The sequence below is a fragment of the Zalophus californianus genome, chromosome X (assembly GCF_009762305.2).
Source record: "Zalophus californianus isolate mZalCal1 chromosome X, mZalCal1.pri.v2, whole genome shotgun sequence".
In the NCBI taxonomy this organism is placed as follows: domain Eukaryota; kingdom Metazoa; phylum Chordata; class Mammalia; order Carnivora; family Otariidae; genus Zalophus; species Zalophus californianus.
In genome coordinates, this window is record NC_045612.1 from 25,908,733 (window position 1) to 25,927,605 (window position 18,873).

The 18,873-nt window shown below is 40.1% G+C and overlaps 1 protein-coding gene across 3 annotated transcripts in view; it reads left to right on the top strand.

Moving 5' to 3' along the window:
- The first annotated feature begins 3,735 nt into the window (after window positions 1-3,735).
- The window catches only part of TENM1 (teneurin transmembrane protein 1), a 771,573-nt gene continuing 756,435 nt past the window's right edge, over window positions 3,736-18,873 (top strand). For 2 of the 3 annotated variants that reach the window (XM_027608817.2, XM_027608819.2), the window contains exon 1: window positions 3,736-4,215. The gene's annotated coding sequence lies outside the window, so the exon portion shown is untranslated. Of the gene's footprint in view, window positions 4,216-5,031; window positions 5,099-18,873 lie in introns of those variants that run through there. The other variant, XM_027608818.2, reaches the window with a different exon arrangement.

Genomic DNA, 18,873 nt, shown 5'->3' on the forward strand with positions numbered 1-18,873 from the left:
TGAAATAAGTGATATTCTCCATTATGCATTATTTGCAGAGAGTGAAACCTATGGATTAAACAAATACATTTAAAAAAATCAAGGCCAGAACATCTAAATATTGTTCTCTAGTACTGAATTGTTCTAGGTACATGGTAATGGCCACTCAATATACGCTTGTCCATTAGTGAATTGTTCACAAACCTTTGAACATCTCTTAGCTTATGTCTCAATTCCTTTGCCTATTCCCAGTGTGCTGGCACAGTTCCTGGAACATAGTAGATGCTCCATAATCATTTGCTGGATTGAATTTATATAATTACATTAGTCCTGGGAATAAATGCATAAAGGTGTATACGTACATGTGTGTGGTCTTTGTTGATGAAAAGGCATAGCTCTTTTAAAATTCCTAGCAAATTATTTGGATAATATCATCTAGGCAACTGGGTAACTGTCCTGTACAGACTGCATGCTCCATTACAATTGGTTATATTTTCCTTCACATTGGGCATTCTGAAACTGGCAATTTAGTGTGCCTTCTTCCTGATATCCACATTTGAAATAGAAATTCTTGCTCCCATGAGCAAAACAACTTGAAAATTCTGCAACTTCCTGCCACTTAAATGTGTCTAGGGAATCCTTAAAGTTGAATAAATGCTTTAGGAAATCTACCTACAGTATCAGGTTGTGGACTTCCAGAAGCAGTAAATCAGTTCTTTGGAAAGGAAGAAAAGTTGACAGAGCCCTCTGTACTTTGGAATTAGAAATGGAAACAATGTTTTTGAAGGAACTAAAGGGAGGCAGCTGCAGAACAAATGAATTAAGGACTCCAGGGAGCTGTGGAAGACCGGTAAGAAAAATGAGAGGAAAGAATGTGAGAGAAAATACAAAGAGGAGACAGCAGAGGAGAGAATTAAAAAAAAATGATTAAAAGGACTGTCGAATTAAAAGGACTTGTCGAGAGAAACAAACTGAATTTCCTTTTATGAAATCCCTAGTTAATTAACTGCCCTTTCTTTCCTGGGTCTTCCAAAAGAGTAACAAAAGAGACAGCAAGTGTGAGAGTGAGATGATCCTAGTTTTAAATCCTACATTCTATTTCCATGGCTGTTATGGTTTGTCCACCTCTGATTCTGTCAGAATTTCCTTTTCATTTATGAGTTTTTTCCTTAATCATTGGTTACAGAATTTCCTTAGACTTGGAGTGTTTTGAGTCACTGGAGAAGTGACTGGCCAGATGTTTCTTTTTCCTCCTTCTAGAACTCTTAGCTGGGAATTGGAGGTATCCTGAAAGTCTTTCCCTTCCACAGTTCAGGATTCTGGTAGTTCCTAACGAAGAATCTTTCTTTTATTTAGGATTTTTATATATGTTTTATACGTATACATGTTTTTGTTTTTTACAGAGGAGGGTAGTGGGTTTTAGGAAGGTTCGTTTACATATTCGGGGCAAGACAGGTTTTACAGCCATGCCTTCTCCCGTTGCTTTTTCAACAGCCCAAGAGAGAGATGGTTCTGGAAGCAGTTGCTATCCCCCCAGAGTCGAGTTGTCATCGTTTGTTTCTTTGTTGGCAGAGAGGTGGGGTGGGGGTGGGGTGATGAACGGCAGGGATCCAAAGGATTCCTGCCCAAAGCTGAAGGCGGTGTTGGAAAAGGGACGAAGGGAAAAAACAGCTCTTGATTCCCAGATTCTTTCCCCGAGTGTTCAGCTCGGTATATTTTATTTCCTCTCCTCGGTAGTGTGCCGGGCTTACAATGCACCCTCTTTGCAAATACCTGTATTAAAACCCAGGAGGATGGGAACACACGGTTCCGAGATCTCCCCCTGGCGTCACCCTATACTACCTCTCTTTCGGAAACCGAACCCGGTCCCCCCTTCTCAGGAGCGCAGAGACCCCACAGCCCGGAAGCTGTCCTCGCGCAGCTGCCACCACCCAGAGTGGAGAACAGCTGGAAGCTTTGGTGCGCGCCCACCGCGCCGCGAGCAACTCTTCCCGGTAATTAGCGCCAGCCAAGGCTCCAAATGTGCCTTATTGCAACCCCTAGCGGGCTCTCAACTCGCAATAGCTTCTCGCTTTCCAGTCCCTGCTCTTGTGGAGAAAAATTACAAACGTGAGTGCACACATACACATTCACACACGCCCTTCTTTCTTCACTCAAGAAAACCATCAGTAAACGTCTTTCTCCCAAAGAAGGTTCGACTCTGCCCGCTGTCTTTTCTTTACCTAAAGGTTATCATTACCCGCGAACACACGCGGGGCTCTCTTTGCTGCTCTGCGCGCCCCCTACCTGCCTACGGCGGGGGTGGCGCTGGGGGCGGGGGGAAGGGGTCTGGGAGTACGCAAGACTCCTGTTTCTCCAGTTAGTGCAGCTCCCCTGGCTCGGCATTTGGTATCTCCCACGGTCTCGCTCTCGCTGGGAAGCCGGGAAGAAGGCGACTGTGGGCGTCGCCGCCGCCCTTCCCGGAACCGGAGCCAAACTCCAATAGGGCGCCAACGCCTCCCTCTTAAGCCTCACATCTGGCCCAGCCATGCAGATGTTGGCGGCCGGAGAGTTCCTCCACGCGAGGCACCCCAAGTCCTGAGCATGCCCAGTAGGACTACTAAGGCTCCCGAAGCGAGTTTCTGGACATGTAGATTCCGCTTTTCCGCTTTTTAGAGGAAGCTGAAGAGGGTGGGAAAGGAGGGATCCAGGGCTTGGGGCAGCGCGCCGGGTTCGCCCGGGTACGTGCCCCTCCTGCCCGGCGGGATGAGGGGCGGAGCCGGTTGAGGAGTCCAGGGACCAGGGCGGCCTGGCAGGGCAGGAGCTGGACCGCTGCCCCCCCTCCCCCGGCCCCCAGAGGACTTTGTCAGTGCTGAGCTGACGCGCCGCCAGGAGGCTGCGGGTGGCCGGCCTTGGCGCGCTGGGGTCACACTGTCAGCTGGTGGCAGTCAGCGGTGCTTTCACACAGACGGACGCGAGAGAGCTTGCGGGTCACTTACGCACGGCACTCACGGGCTTGGCTTTTCTGGAAGGCGGGGGAGAGGGGAAAAGGAGGAACCCAAACAATTTCTCTCGCTCGCCCGCTTTCTTTTTCTTTTTTTTTGCCGAAGTTATACTGGCAAGAGACTTCACATTCTAAGTCAGTGCTGAGGCTTTACACAGCGCAGCAGTGATCACGCTCCTTTGTGTGTGTGTGTGCGTGTGTGTGTGTGTGTGTGTGTGTGTGGTATGTACGCGCGTTTGTGTATGTCATGACTATGAAACACTGTCCCAGGTTGATCTTGGGGATGATAAACACTCCTCCGAAACACCTACCTCACCTAACCGTCAGGGGTAAAAAAAAAAAAAAAAAAAAAAAAAAAGCTAGTCATGAGAGTCCCCTGGCCAGGAACTCATTGTGGTACAAAATCTAAATTTTGTTGATCCATATTTCTTTCCCCTGCTCCCATCTCCAGCTTTTTCCTTCTTTCTCTCCATCTTCTAATACCCTGATCTTTCTCATCTCGACTTCCTTTCCTCTGCCCGTTACCTGCTCCCTCAGCCCTCCTCCTCCTCCTCCTGCTCCTCCTTCCTCCCCCCATCTCAGCTGCGGCTAAAACCTGGAGTCTTGGGGAAAAGGGAAAAAAAAAAAAAAAAAAAAAAAAAAAAAACCTCGGCTGTAGAGCTGTCAAACCGGGCATGCTCAGTAGACAGGGCAGGTTTTTTGGTCTCGAGTAGCGGAGAAACATTTTTTGCACCACCGTTACCAGCCTTAGAGCGCGGCGGCGGCGGCCACGGCAACATCAGCACAGCCATCAGCCGTGCAGACGCCCCGCACCCGGGAGCGCGGCCGGCTCCAGCTTAGCCCGGAGTTCACCTCCGAGTGCCCCGGGGGCTGAGCTCACCCCTTCTGCTTGCACACACACGCACACTCTCTTTCACGGACACACAGGCGTATACACACTCTCTCACACACACACGACCCTGGGCGCAAGCACCCTCCTGGCAAGGATCGTCCGCTGGCGCAGCAATAGCCAGGTTCGGTCCCTGCCTCCGGCGGCTGCCGGCTGGAAGCACCGCCGCCGCCAGCCAGAGGAGAGCGATGCGGGGGCCCAAGCGGCAGCTCGAACAGTAATGTGGATTTACAGTCGTTTCCCGCAGGAACCGGCTGAGACGCCTGAAGTCTCGGGCACCGGCGGCGCCCGGCGGGGCTGAGCACCTGGCGAGGGGGCGGGGAACCGCACCTGGGGACGCCACCGAAACTTGCGCCTGGACTAGGTAGGTGCGTTTCTCCCGGCCCTCATCTCCTTCCCTCTGGCTCGCGCCCCCCCCCCCCCCAAGGACTCGGGCGAACTTCGCCCCGAGGCTGCAGGCGACGGATGGCGGCTCTGGGCTGTGAACCGCGGGCTGCGTCCGCTCTGGGAGTCCTGCCCGAGGTGGCAGAACCTTCGCTCCTTCTTCTCTGGGTCTCCGCCGGACCCGGGGCTCTGGACCACCCGGGCGAGGTGGGAGGTCGGCCTCGTTCGCAGTTCAAGCTTCCAGTGGGCCCTGGGGGCGCTCCTTCGGGGGCTCGCTGGGCTTCAGAGGCGACACTTTTGCCAACCAACTCCTTCGGTTGTAAAAGGGGGGCCCTCGCCTCGGCTCTCGCGCAGAGCCGGGGCGCTCTAACAAGTGGACCTGGACGCTGGGAAAGGGGGGGCTCGGTCCGAGAAGAGACAGGGGCGCCTCTCCTCTCCCTCCCACCTGGAGCGTTCGCCCCGGGCTAGGCCACTTGGGTCCCGCTAGTGCCCTCTTTCCGAGAGAAGATGTCCAGGGGCTAGGACGCACTTTAGTACCTGTTTGCTTCTGAATTTCTCTTTGAACCTTACTCGGGGAGCCCAGATTTGGGGCGGGGAGAACGCTAGAACCTTCTTCTAACCTACGCCGTTTGGGACCCCACCCGATGCGTCCTCCCTATACCCCAATCTTTGTCAAAAGAGACAGTCATTACGCAGTAGTCGGTGTTCTGGGAGCCGTCGGTTTTGGGTTAAACCACGCGCTCAGCTGCGCGGGTTTGTGTGGGGTTTTTTTGCGTTTCATCCTGAGACGTGGTCCCGGGAATCTAGTAGCGGCCAGTACATCTGCGGAGCGCCAAGTACCCTCTAGGCATCCCTGGAGAAAGGTAACCTCACTTTCTTCCACTCCACAACGGGCAGATTGACAATTCAGTTTTAGGATGCTTTTCCTAGAGGTGGAGAAGGGAGACTGTTAGCGCGACTTGGTGAGTGGATGTGTTTGCAGTCAGGAGTGTATTTAAACATTTCAGCAAACCCAGTGCAGCCAGTTGTTTACAATTGCGGAGACAGACGATCTCACTCCACTAGTAGATGTTGTCTCGACATCTATTTCGCCACCAGGAGAGTAGGGGCGGGGGCGAGGGCTGCTTTGCAGCTCGTGCTTGCCGTCGGCAGCTTCGGGTTTAGCAGATCTGCATCACTGCTACTGGCGATTTGCTAATATGTACAGAAAAACTCCACATTTTCAATATGAAGCCGTTGGTCAGGAGCCGCCTGAACTTTCCCGGTTTTTCCCCCCCCTGTGAATGTTAATCCCGAGTTGTATTTGAGGTGGCCCAAAGAAATACGAAAAGAAGTTTCTGATGCTATGGAAGGGCAATTAGTAGCCCTTACTACAATTAGTAGTAAACCCCTTCGGTTTTAGAAACCAAAAGGAAACGAAATACCTCAGTGGACTCTTAATAGGTACTGTTTGATTAACATTTAATTGATCGCCTTTGTGGTAAGGGTCACAAATAGCTTCCTTGAATTTTAGATTGTTGTTCTATGATTACAACTAACAAACCAGGTACACTATACTATGAGAATCAGTCCCTAATCTTAACCTGTTTGGGGAATACATGGCAAATGTCTGCTCTATTATCTTTTGGCTGAAATATCCTGGTTCATCTCCTTAGTCCAGAGACTTTCAGTTTGGAGCCTAGGGTACTTAAGTGCTGCCAAGAATGAGTACAGTCTAAGAAGGAAAGGGTTTTTTTTATTATTATTAAAAGGAGATCCACAGCTTTACGTTGTGCTCCATGATTACCCTGCATTTGCTTGTTTGCTCAACACCCCCTCTTTGCTTTTCATATGTGCAATGTGGGGGAAAATGAATTTTTATAAGACAGAGTATGCCCCTTAAAGTAAATATCTGGAAAAACAGAATCCTAGTTTTGCCATTTTGGTCGAAGTTTATAAGACTTTTTTGGGTGATGTGTTAACTAATTTACTATTGTGAAGGTTTTTTTTTTTTTAAAGGTAGTTCAAAGCTTTCAAGTATGCCCAAGTAATGTTGGAAGCTTTTAATGATAATAAAAGTCACAAAATACATTTGAAGAGGGGTTCAGCTAATTTCCAAAATGAATCCATGCTTTAAATGTTAGTTCAAAGTTCTCAGATTGTCCCCCAGAATGTTTTTGATAAACAGGTGTCTCTGGAAAACAACTCTACAAAGAGATTTTTACATTTGCATAATAAAACTAACAGAATCTAGTCTGTAGAACAATGCCAGACACAGTAGAAAAATGAATATTTTTAACACATGAATTAGTATTTACCATTAGTTCTAGGTCCCAGTTATGAACATAATATGTAATGAGGCTGAAGGAAAGAAGACTTTGTAGAATCATTGTGCTGTAAGGGTGATTAAGCGAGACTCCAAATACTCAAACATACAGGAGTGTTAAAAAGTAAAATCAGGTTATATGTAATTACGGTCTCATTCAAAGGCCTAATTCAGAGTCCAAGTCCAAATACCCTAGAAGTCTCATTGTTCCAATTCAGCTATCATACGTGTAAATAACACTGACATAATCATAGTTTCCTTTATAGTCATTGTACCTTTCTGATGCTTTTAATACAAAGATTCTTGCTGAAGCAGAACAGCTCAGTATTTGTTTATTCTGTACAATATTACTTTAAATCATCAAACTGCAAAATATTCTTTTGACACATTGCCTCTGAACTTTATTTTCCATGACAATCTTAAAAACTTGGAAGTGTTAAGAGGGTTCAGTATTAATTAACATAAATTTTTTTCTATTCTGATAGAGATAGCCATTAGAATCCATGTAATTTTTGCTTGAAGCTTGCTTTTCCCAAATGTCCATTAGTTTCAGTTTTTAGTTATCAAGTGCTTAATGTAGATTATAGTTAATAAATCCCCTAAGGTTTCCCAAACTATTTATTTATTTATTTATTTACCCACTTACTGACTGACTTGAGGTCAAAAGAAGACCAGTACTTTGCATACTCATAATTTTTAATGAAAACAAATTTTTTATAGTACTCACACATTTTTTCTCTCCCTCACTCATGTACACACACACACACACACGCACACACAATCTCTAAAGAATGCCATGCATCATACATAAAACATGTATAATAATTTTATTAAAATTCTATATATTTTTTAAAATTCCTGTCACTTTACCCTCAAAAGTAGTAATCCATGCACACTTAAAAAGAAAAGAAGCTTCCCTTCATTTATCATTTGGAATAAAGGTTTGAACTGGATTACTAACAGAACTACAGGCAAATTAAATGATGAAGAATATTGTAAGAAAGAGTATTTAGCAATTCTGATCAACAGCATATATCCATAGCTGGGAATGTAGGTGCTGATTATAAAAAATTAAGAAGAATCAAATTTCAGAACTGTTTCCATATACACTAAGTGTTTTAAATCATCTGCAGTTTCTGTGTATTAGGTTAAACCGCTATTTTGAATGTAGATTACTATTATTTTTCCTTCCCCTAAAAGGTGAAACATTCTGAATTCTGGCTTAATATATTATTTCTATTTCCTTCTGTTATCCTGGCTTAATATATTATTTCTATTTCTGTTTTCCATTGATTTTTTTTTAGAACTGAGGAAAGTAAATATCAAATAGAACCAGCTAGGACCGTGCTTAGTTTGAGCAGGTGAATGCTAGAAAAGGTTTCACACAGCTTTTGATTATTCCTAATAACCTTGATGGTCCAACCATAGGTTCTCTTCAGTATATGGTATTCTGTTATGACAGTTATATGATGTATAGAGATTTTGTAGTTTGCTAGATGCATGGTGGTGCAATTTAGCAAGACCAACAAAATTGCTCACATTTGGAATCCATGAAAAATAAGGCTGAGGAAATTGGAATTTGATGGCATAAACTGAAAATTATTGTATAACAATATTTATATCAATTGGACTGCTAACATTTTTGTGTATAATCAAAGCAAACTAGTTTTAATTGGAGATAGTAAATGTTTTTACAGTTGATTTTGGATCCCTAATATTTAAAAAATAATAATTTAGAGTTTGATAAATAAAGCCTGTTAAATTCTTATGTAACTTTAGGACTCATTTCTAGACCTGGAATTATAATCTTGGATAATTTACAATTTTTTTTAAAAAATCTGACTTTTACTTCCTGTCCAAGCTCTCTACTTTAGGTAAACAATAGCATATGGTGAAACATGCATATATGCCAACTAACCACTACCTCTTGGATGATGTTTTCAATGTGATGTAATGATTCTGAAATATTGGGTTCTCCATTCCCACCCTACTCTAACTGTGTGAGTGGAGAAGTTAATTGGAAAATGGACATAGGAAAATGTGTTAAATAATCTCTTTTTATACTGGTAGCTCACCCCCTGTGAAGCTCTTATTCTGAGCCTTCATACTTGTGTTTATGGTAGGTATGTGCCAAGATTAGTATTTTTTTTCTGGGTGCTTATAACATGTCTCTATGGCTCTATCTCAAATATGTGAGTGAAAAGTTCCGTCAAACATCCAGCTGTTTGGGGTGATGCAAACAAACATCTGGTTGGTTGAGAGAATTTTTTACTCAGTCCCTGAATGTTTGGAGTCATTTAACAGGCTGATGAATCTTAATATCTATGCCAAAAAAAGAAAGCAAAAATAAAATGAAACACTTCAAAATAACGTAGAGTACCTTAAACACTTTCGGAGTACTATAAAATACACAATGAACTATATGCCATCCTGAATCTACAGCCTTCTATGAAATGTGTAAGATATTGCTTGCATCCCTTAACAATTACAAAAACAGAAACACACTGGCCTTTTCAACAAGCCAGGAAATTAAAAACTTTAACTTCAATTCTACCTCCCCCCTACGCCCCCGCTACTGATTCATCAGTTTAAAGAAATCAACTTAAAGAGTTTGATATGTTGGCTTCTTACAATTTTCTGCACCTCATTTTCCACCGATTCTTCCACTGCCATGGAAACTAGACGGGACAGACAGCTGGGAGTCACTAATTCAGGGTGGGAACCTGCTTGTTAATTTAATTTCATGCCAGCCTGTTGGTCCCTGAAAGTAACCGTAAAAGGCTGGGGAATTGAATTTGTGAGCAATAAATGATTAAGCAGAACAAAAATCAGTGCCATCTCTATCATTTTCCTGAAAATCTTACTGCTTACCCTGTTTGTCCCCTACTCAAGCAGTTCTTTCAAACTAATCACAGAAATAGAGGCTTGATTCGTGCATTCCTGTTGGTATTTATGTGTGCTACAGAGCGTTTTTGTTCTATGATATTCATAGCTGTAAAATAGTTTCATAATAGCTATTATATTGAAAAAATATGTTCTTTCAAATTATGATTTTGTAGACTTTGAAGAAGCCTAGTTAGCGATCATAGTAAAGTTAAATATAAATGATGCTTGAATTTTCCAGTAGTATTGGTTATTTTTCCTTTCCAAATATAAAAACAATTTTATTAAAATATCTATGCCCCATTTTTTTATTACAGAGACCAAATGGATTTGAAAACATTTATTTGAAATCTGTAAAACACTCATTTTACCCGTCACCATAAAGCATACTGATTGTTTTAATTTTAATTGACTAAGTTGTCCGTTGATAAGTAGTCAGCAATGAGGAAATTGCCTTTTAATGTTTCTCGTATTCTGTGGTAACATTTTTGTGGCTGATTATCACTTACAAAATTGAATTTTGGAATCACAAACTCTAATATGAGCTGAATTGCAATCCATGTTAAGCCTTTTGCAATATTATCAGCTATGGGTCCTGATAAACTAATATTTTTCCTGTGAATTTATGGCTGTAAACAAATTTCTATATTATGGCTAAGAAAGAGTGATTCCCAAAAAGGATTTTGGTGATGAAAAAAGAAGGAAGATCTATATTTATATGTCACCAGGTATTTTGACTAGAATTTCAAAATATAAATATCCCAGACAGAATTATTAATGATAGAATAGAGTAGTGATTTAAAAATGTAGGAAAAATAATATTTACATTTTTACAGTTTAGGGAATATTGATGATATTGATATCCATTTGTGAGGTATTGAATTGCATATATTTTGTTAATTGGTTTATTTTTGTTACTTAAGCTATATTGGTATGATATGAAAATATCTGAGTAAAACATGAAAAATTCAGTCAATCATCATTGTCGAAGATGTAGATTTCCTAGTATCTGTCTGTGTCCTTCTTCTGTATCATGTCCATTTGTTCTGGCCTTTCAGCAGATGCTTGGCGTTTGGATGTACAATGTAAAATAGCAGTCATCTGGATGGTTCCAAATATCTGATCAATGAATTTTGGCTATTCATCCAAATAATGATCTGGTGTTATAACCTCAGTTTCCCTTTTGAAATTACTGTATATTTACTTTTCAGTTATTTTCCTATTTAGATGTAAGGTACTGTGAATATTCAAGATGCTGATGCAGTTGTATATATAAAACTTGGAGTAGAATCCCTATATGGTTATATCAAAGGAAATCCATTTTCATTTTAATGTTTGGAATCATAGTTAAATGTTTTTAGTTGCCTGTATGAATGAGGATTTTTAAAGCAGCCAAAGTAAAAGTACCTTACATACTTCAGGGAAAATCTGATCATTGGCTAAGGTCAAGGAGAAAATTTCCCAGTTGCATGGGTTTGTATAATTGGTGGATTCTAAGTGTTTATATTACTTCTCATGGCTCTATCTGGTTTAGACACCTGTCAAAGAGAAGGTGCCAGATTAGATGGTCAGTTGGTTTATTAGATATTATAATCTCTGTGTCCCAGCTGTATATAGGCATTTTAAGAAAACTCTTCAGTTGTTCAGAGAAATTAGAAAAAGATTCTGCAGATGGCCTATCTCAATAATCCAGGTTTTTTCAGGTACATTTAAAATTAAATGTCCTAAGAGATGATTAATTCTGGGAAGTTATTGATAATGAACTCATCTTATGCTACACATCCTTTGCACCTATGATGATGCCTTATTAAATGTGTCTCAATCTTGCTAATTACCACCTGTGTTTAAATATAGAGGTGTATAAATACACTACAACCACAGGGTGACTGGAAGCCTTCTAAATCTGAAATGTTCCTAGCTAACTCAATTCCTATCAACAACGCATTTCTGATCAAAGTTTCGAATTTATACTCTGTGCATTACCTCCCTTTAGCATTAATGATTTTCTTTTTTAAAAGCTGCTCTGCTTAATTGCAAGCTTTTGAGTGATATTGATGTGTGATCTCCTGCTCTATTAACTATCCCCAAAATATGTTTGTGTTTATATGTGTGGGGATGGAATTTTTTTCCAAAAGAATATTTATTAAAAAGTATATGTACATTTTTGACATGAATTTCACAAGCATCATTTACAGAAACATACATCATTTATTTGCTTAATCTATGCTTGAAATGAATATATCTTTGTGACTGTGACTCATTATATGTTTAGAGCTTTAAGCAATGTAGGGAAGCATTGACATTATTACTATGCAAGTCAAATAAGAGACTCCTTTTGGAAAGATAGTATTAATTTCACTAATGAGATCTAGTGACCTCTAAAGAAGGCTGTGCAGTTGATTGGCCAATTGATACCTATAGCTTAGATTTGAAGAAGACTCTTGTGCTTTGAAATAACAATAAAATCATTCTCATTTCTTACTCCTTCCCTTTCTCTTTTCTTTCTTTCTAAGAATTGAGGTAGTGTATAGGTTTATGACAAAGGAAGCTCTGGGATACTCACTAAAGTATTGGCAGCGATTAATTTTTTTATTCTTTTTCTAAATCTGACTATTTCTTTATGTGTATCCTAGAGAATTCTAAGTGTAATGGGAAATATTATTCTTTGTATTGTTTTTGGCTCATACATTCTCTCAATGATCTTAGGTAGAAGCTAAAATAATACACTGATTTCCTGGGTTTTTATTCTTTATTACAGATATAAGCTGTGCACATATCCATATGTTGTTGGTGCATTTGTGATTTATCTTTCATGTTTAGTGTAATAAAATGTCAACACTTAGGTGTGACACCATTTATTTTTGGTTTCAAACCCATGAAGTGTTAACACAAGGGTGCTACATTTTTTTTCATTGTTTTGTTCTTTTCCCGTATTTGAGATATTGCCTTAATGAAGCATTGGACAACTTGTGAAAGTGAGGTAATTTTAATGTAAACAATTAGAATTTAGTGCAACGGAAATATTTTAAGGGTAATTCAACAGAGAATAGAGAAAATTTTAGCAATATATTTCTGTAAAACATGGAATAAAACATGTTTGAGAAAATGTGTAAAACAAGAATAGATGTAATGAGAGAATACTAGTCCCAGATATTTAGCAAAATACCTGGGACTTCTTTGTTGTTGAAAAGGCAGAAAAAGAATCAACTTTACACAGACTTCTGGGGCAATGTGTGTTGAAGTCTCAAGTCTTTTCCACGAAGACTTTCTAGGTCTCATGGACTGTTCTCTTCTTTTCCTGAAGACTTCAGTATTACACAGGTTTGATTATACATCATAAAACAATCTTCATGAAGAAAAAACATTGTTAATTTCTTCATTCATTCACCAAAACTTTTTAAAAATACCTCTGTTTACCCAGTGATACAAGGACACCTTTAAAGCTTAGATTCTAATGGAGGAGACAGACCTATGTGCATATTGTTATCATGTAACAGATGCTCTAGAAGAGGAATAATTAGAATGTTCTGGAAGCTCAAAGGTAGATATAGTTTTATAAATGTGTCATTTGAATTGGCTTTTTTTAAAAGATTTTATTTATTTGACAGAGAGATAGAGAGAGCAGGAACACAAGTGGGGGGGTGGGAGAGGGAGAAGCAGGCTTCCCCCCTGAGCAGGGAGCCCAATGTGGGGCTCAATCCCAGGACCCTGGGATCATGACCTGAGCGGAAGGCAGATGCTTAACGACTGGGCCACCCAGGCACTCCTTGAATTGGCTTTTAAAGAACAGCTGAGAATTTTTTAGTCAAGAGAATATGGGGAAACACATTTCACATGGGAAGGGATTGTGAAAGGGCCCAAGGCTAAATTAGCAAGGGAGAATACCAACCCAGGATAGTAGAGTTTCATTTTATTTCCTATCCAGGTGGGGGAATGGAGGTCAGGGCTAATGTCTTGTTTTATATCTATGTGCCTGACACACAGAAGGTGCTTAGTATATATTTGTGGGGTAAATGAATGTATTAAGATTTTCCTGTACAGAGAGATATACTGGAGAATGGTCGTTTTTCTGCCATTTATCCAAAATCAGGCAATGTACTATGTTGTAGCAGAGTCTCTGAAATTAGATGAGGGGCTTTAAAGTGGGGGGGGGGGTCACAAATTTTGGGTTTTAGAAAGACGACAGCTGTATAAAGAATGGATTGAAGTGGATTAAGAGTAGTAACAGTGAGACAATGAGAGACTGTGTTGCAACTCTGAGCAATTATGAGGATATGACCGAAGGCAGTGATAGTAAAGATGGGCGGTGGGGAATTCGAGAGCCACTCATAAGGTAGCCTACTGGGACTTGGAAAGTAAAAACATTTAGAGGGTGAGGGAGAGGGAGGAGTGACTTGGTGACTTTGGCTTGGGAAATTAGGTAATACCATTGAGCAATATAGGGAACATAGAAGAAAAAGTCAGTTTTGGTGAGGATAATGAGGTCAGGTTTGAATTTATTTAAGGTAAGACACCATCTTGACGCCCAGATGGAGATGGTTTGTAACAGATGGAAATTACAGATCTGAAGATGAGGTCTGGAGGTAGATACTTGTGTGTCGTTGGTCAGTGTAGTAGTTGAAATCATAGGAATAGGAAGGGGAGTTCACCTAGGGAGAGCATATAGAGTAAGAAGAGAAGCAAGGATGAAATCTTGAGAAACACTCAACTTAAGAGGTTGGTGAAATAAGAGAAACCTTCAAGAGAAAGGAAGTCAGATTAAGGTCAGAGAGGTAAGAGGCAAACCAGAAAATAGTGAAATAGAAGTTAAGGGAGGAAAGGATTTTATAAATGCCATCTAGACAAATGCATGAAAAGATTATTCACACAAGGAAATAAAAATGGCCAATAAATGTGAAAAAGTTCATTCTCCAATAATCTAAATGCAAATTACAAACAAAAACAAGGGGTTTTTTTGTTGGTTTTGTAAGATAATGCTCAGTGCACTTGCTCAAGTACCATACCTTAGAGTCCTTGATTCATCTTTTTTCACACCTGACATCTAATCAATGAACAAATGCTGTTGACTATACCTTCAGACTATATCCTGTCTGAAACATTTTGTCTTCTTTCATCATTAACACCTTAGACCAAACCACCATCGTCTCTCACCTAGAATACTGAAATAGCCTCCTAATTATGCCCCTATATACATTTTTGCCCCTCTATAATTTCCCACATAGCAGCTGGGATGATCCTTTTATTTGTTTTTTTAAAAGATTTTATTTATTTATTTGAGAGAGAGAGTGAGCAAGAGAGAGAGCGAGAGCAAGCATGGGGTGGGGGGAGAGGGAGAGGGAGAAGTAGGCTCCCCCTGTTCCCAGGAGCCCTGGAGCCTGGGAGCCCCCGATGCAGGGCTTGATCCCAGGACCCTGGGATCATGACCTGAGCCAAAGGCAGATGCTTAACCGACTGAGCCACCCAGGTGCCCCCAGGGTGATCCTTTTAAAACGTAAATAAGATCTTGTGATTTTCCTGCTCTTTGCCCTCCAATGGCTGCCTTCTTCTCATGCTTAAAATAAAATTTAAAAAATAATTTCAAAGTCTTTACCATGGCCTACAAGGCCCTACATGATTTGGTCTCTATTGGGCCTCGCATCTTACTATTTTCCCTACCAAACCTTGTCATAACATTCTAGCTACACTGTCCTCCATTTTGTTCCTTAAACATGCCATGCATTTTTGTTTCTCAGGGCCTTTGCACTTGCCATTTCCACTGCCTGAAATGAATTTTCTCCAAGATTTCTATAAGCTTACTTTCCTGCTTCATTGAGATCTTTGATCAAACATTAATCATAGAGGCCTTCCTTGGCCATCCTATGTAATGAGTCCTGTCATGATTCTTCATTTTCTATGCTTTTATACGCTTCTATTTTTCCTCATATTTCTCATCACTACCTGGTATCACACTGTACTTTTGTTTATTTATAACTTGTCAAATCTACTAGCATATTAGCTCTATGAGGGCATGGACTTTGTGTCTGTTTCCTTCACTACTGCATCCATATCACCTGGCACAGTGCCTGGTACATAGTAGGTATTTAGTAAGTACTGGTTGAATAAATGCATGAATATAAGGACATGATGAAATGTTTGTTGGTCTAGATTTGGCAGTTTGAAGCAAAAGCCTTAAAAATGCTCAGAGCCGGGCGCCTGAGTGGCTCAGATGGTTAAGCGTCTGCCTTCGGCTCAGGTCATGATCCCAGGGTCCTGGGATCGAGTCCCACATCGGGCTCCCTGCTCCTTGGGAGCCTGCTTCTCCCTCTGCTTCTCTCTCTCTCTCATGAATAAATAAATAAAATCTTTAAAAAAAAAAAAAAAAAAAAAATGCTCAGAGCCGTTTGACCCAATAATTCTACTTCTGGGAATTTTTCCTAAAGAAATAATGCAAAGTGCAGAAAAAGCTTTATTTGCAAAGATTTTTACCAGAAATTATTTGTAATAGTGGAAAAAATGAAGGAAACTAAATGTTCAACAAGGGACTTGCTAAGTGATTTATGGTACATCTAGACAATGTAATACTTTATGGCCATTAAAGATGATGTTTACAAATATTTTATGATAAAAGGAAAATGTTTATGTTATGCTATCAAGTGATAAAGCAGTATTCAAAATTAAATTTACCCACTATGTAAGAAAGAAAAAAAAAAAGACTGGAAAACCATGCACAAAGTGCTAAAAGTGGTTATGTCTGTTTGGGGGAGGTGGGTATTAGGTGATTTTTTTTCCTTTATACCTTCAGTATTTCCCAGATTTTCTACAGTAGGTCTGTATAACTTTCATTGCAGAAAAATACATTTATGGATGTCCGGGTGGTTCAGTCGGTTAAGTGTCTGCCTTCAGCTCAGGTCATGATCCCAGGGTCCTCCATGAGCCCAGGGTCCTGGGATCGAGTCCACATCCGGCTCCCTGCTCAGAGGGGAGCCTGCTTCCCCCTCTGCCTGCCGCTCCCCCTGCTTGTGCTCTCTCTCTGACAAATAAATAAAACCTTTTTAAAAAGAAAAGTACATTTACAAAACAAAGAGGAAACAAAAAACACAAAAATAAATATTGCACCTTAGAAGTGAGGTTTAGGTAATAAATAACAAAGAGGGTAAACCTGTTCTCCTTGAGAGATGGTGTTAGAGGGAGAGAAATATACCAGTTGTAATTGGGACCAACTGTTCTCTGGCTGCTTTGTTTTGAAGAGATATACAGACAGGGAAAATAATTGAAATCCACTGATCCAATCTAGTCTTTAGTCATTGAAGAACCAAGGAGGGCTGAGTTTACTCTGTCAGGATTTGAACAGGATGTTCAAGGGAGATTAGGCAAGTTAAGACTTCTTCATATTGCTGTGGAGAGCACTAGCAATTTGCTTCATGTAAAACAGGAGTGATTACTCACTATATTTCTTCATGTCATGTAGTAAAAACAATTAAGTGAAGTTAGACTATAGATTGCTTGGCTATTCAGCCACAGTCACCTCTAATGGAAAAGAAGAAAAATAGCATTGACAAGTTTTGGCAGGTCTCATCATTAGAAATGCCCATATTGCCAGAAAAAAAAGCTGCAGCCAATAATGTAAACCTAGAAGTTCTCTAGGGCCTGAGGAAGAAAGTGACAATACAGAGTGTTGCAGCATTAATTGTCTGAGAGTACTGATCATTGTAATGGGGGAAACCGTCTCTGTTATTAACACAATTATTTTCTACAAGGTCTTTGAGTAAACGTCCCATTAGAAAAATAGCATTAGGGCTTTCAGAGTGTGTGTAGCAATATGTAAAGATATACTCATTAGTAAAATAAAGTGTGACCTATATGCAGCCCAAAGTCCCTTGAAAATAGAAAGTGTTAATAAGTTGTTATAGTTATAATTAGTATATAATTGAGTAATTATTGAAAACAAGTAAAAAATGGCCCATTTCCTAAACAAATAGGAATTACACTTTTTAAATGCATCTGAGAAAGATATCTATCCATACACACATATATGCACATTTTGATTATGCATATCCATGTATATATATATATATGTATGTATTTTTTTAACCAGACTCTTAGACCATTCTTCTGTTCGTTCACCTTCAATTTATGCATTTCATCTCCACAGCCAATCTCAGATTATGGTTTCATTGAAGGATGTAGAATATTATTCTCTATGTAGGACCAAACAAGAGTCAGTGGCACTAATTAAAGTGTGGGTTAGATGTACTCTTAATGAGATGTTCAGATTTGGCTTTAGGACTCTGCTTGCAGGCTCTAGCTTATCTCCAAAACCAATAGTCAGTAGTGTGACATGCATTTCTAACATTTGTGGCTTCTGCTGTTTTTGCCTCTGGTGTGCATTATTTGGTTGCATTCAGTGATGGTCCTGTCAAACATTCTAACTTTTTTTTTCCTAAAGGGTACCTAGCCCACATGCAGTATTAAGACAGTCAGCAATTTCTTTTTTGGAAATGAATTCTTGAGTGAAATAAAGAGGTGAAAGTGGAGGGAGTGGTACATGTTTGAACTGGTAAGTGATGGCAAATAACCTGGGGTATCTCATATAGATCCATGTATGAACTGGCCTTCTCTAGTCATAAATGGGAAGGATATCTTCCTAAAGCCTCCAGTTTGAAGGCAGTTGAGAAGTGAGCAGAGAAGAACTAAATCATTTAAAAGCCCTCTTGCTTCCCAGTTCTCTGTGTATCTCACCAAGGCAAAATGCTGCATATAGGGCAGTTTATTTTTTAAAGCATTTTTTGCTAACCTCCTTACAGAATCAGCCTGATGGGTATGAAGCCAATTTCTACAGACTTGCTCTGGTATATGTGGCAGAAGAGCCAGAAATACTTTTTTGTAGTCTAGATCTAAGTACTTTCTGAAATGTCTTCCCTTGAAAGATTCTAACTTAGCACTATTATGGAACCACATGAACGCTTAAGCAGAACTATGCCTTTCTTGAGCAACATTAACAGTGATAAAAAATGCACATTAGGCAGTTAGATTGCAACTAATCAAGAGCACTACTTCAGTCTATTATGAATGATTTATATATAGCATATTGGATATGGAGATCATTAGTAATAATATAATACTCTATTATTATCATTACAAGGTCACATTGATGATCTTTGTCAAAGGTGACAATAATGTTATTGACCTACATTTAAAAAAATTTTTAAATTGTTTGCCCTTATTACTGAGATTTTGCCTCAATATAAAAAGAATAAGTTTTGGGATTACTTGATTTATAAATTGGGGCCGTAAGGTTAATTGAGTGCCAATCATAAAATATTGGAATACTAAAGTTTAAAGTTTTTGTTTTCCTTTTCCTTTTGTTTTAATTCACCACACTGCCTTTTCTAAAATGGATTTTTGAAGCTTTTTTTTTAAATTTAAAGTCCAATTAGTTAACATGCAATGTAATATTAGTTTCAGGTATAC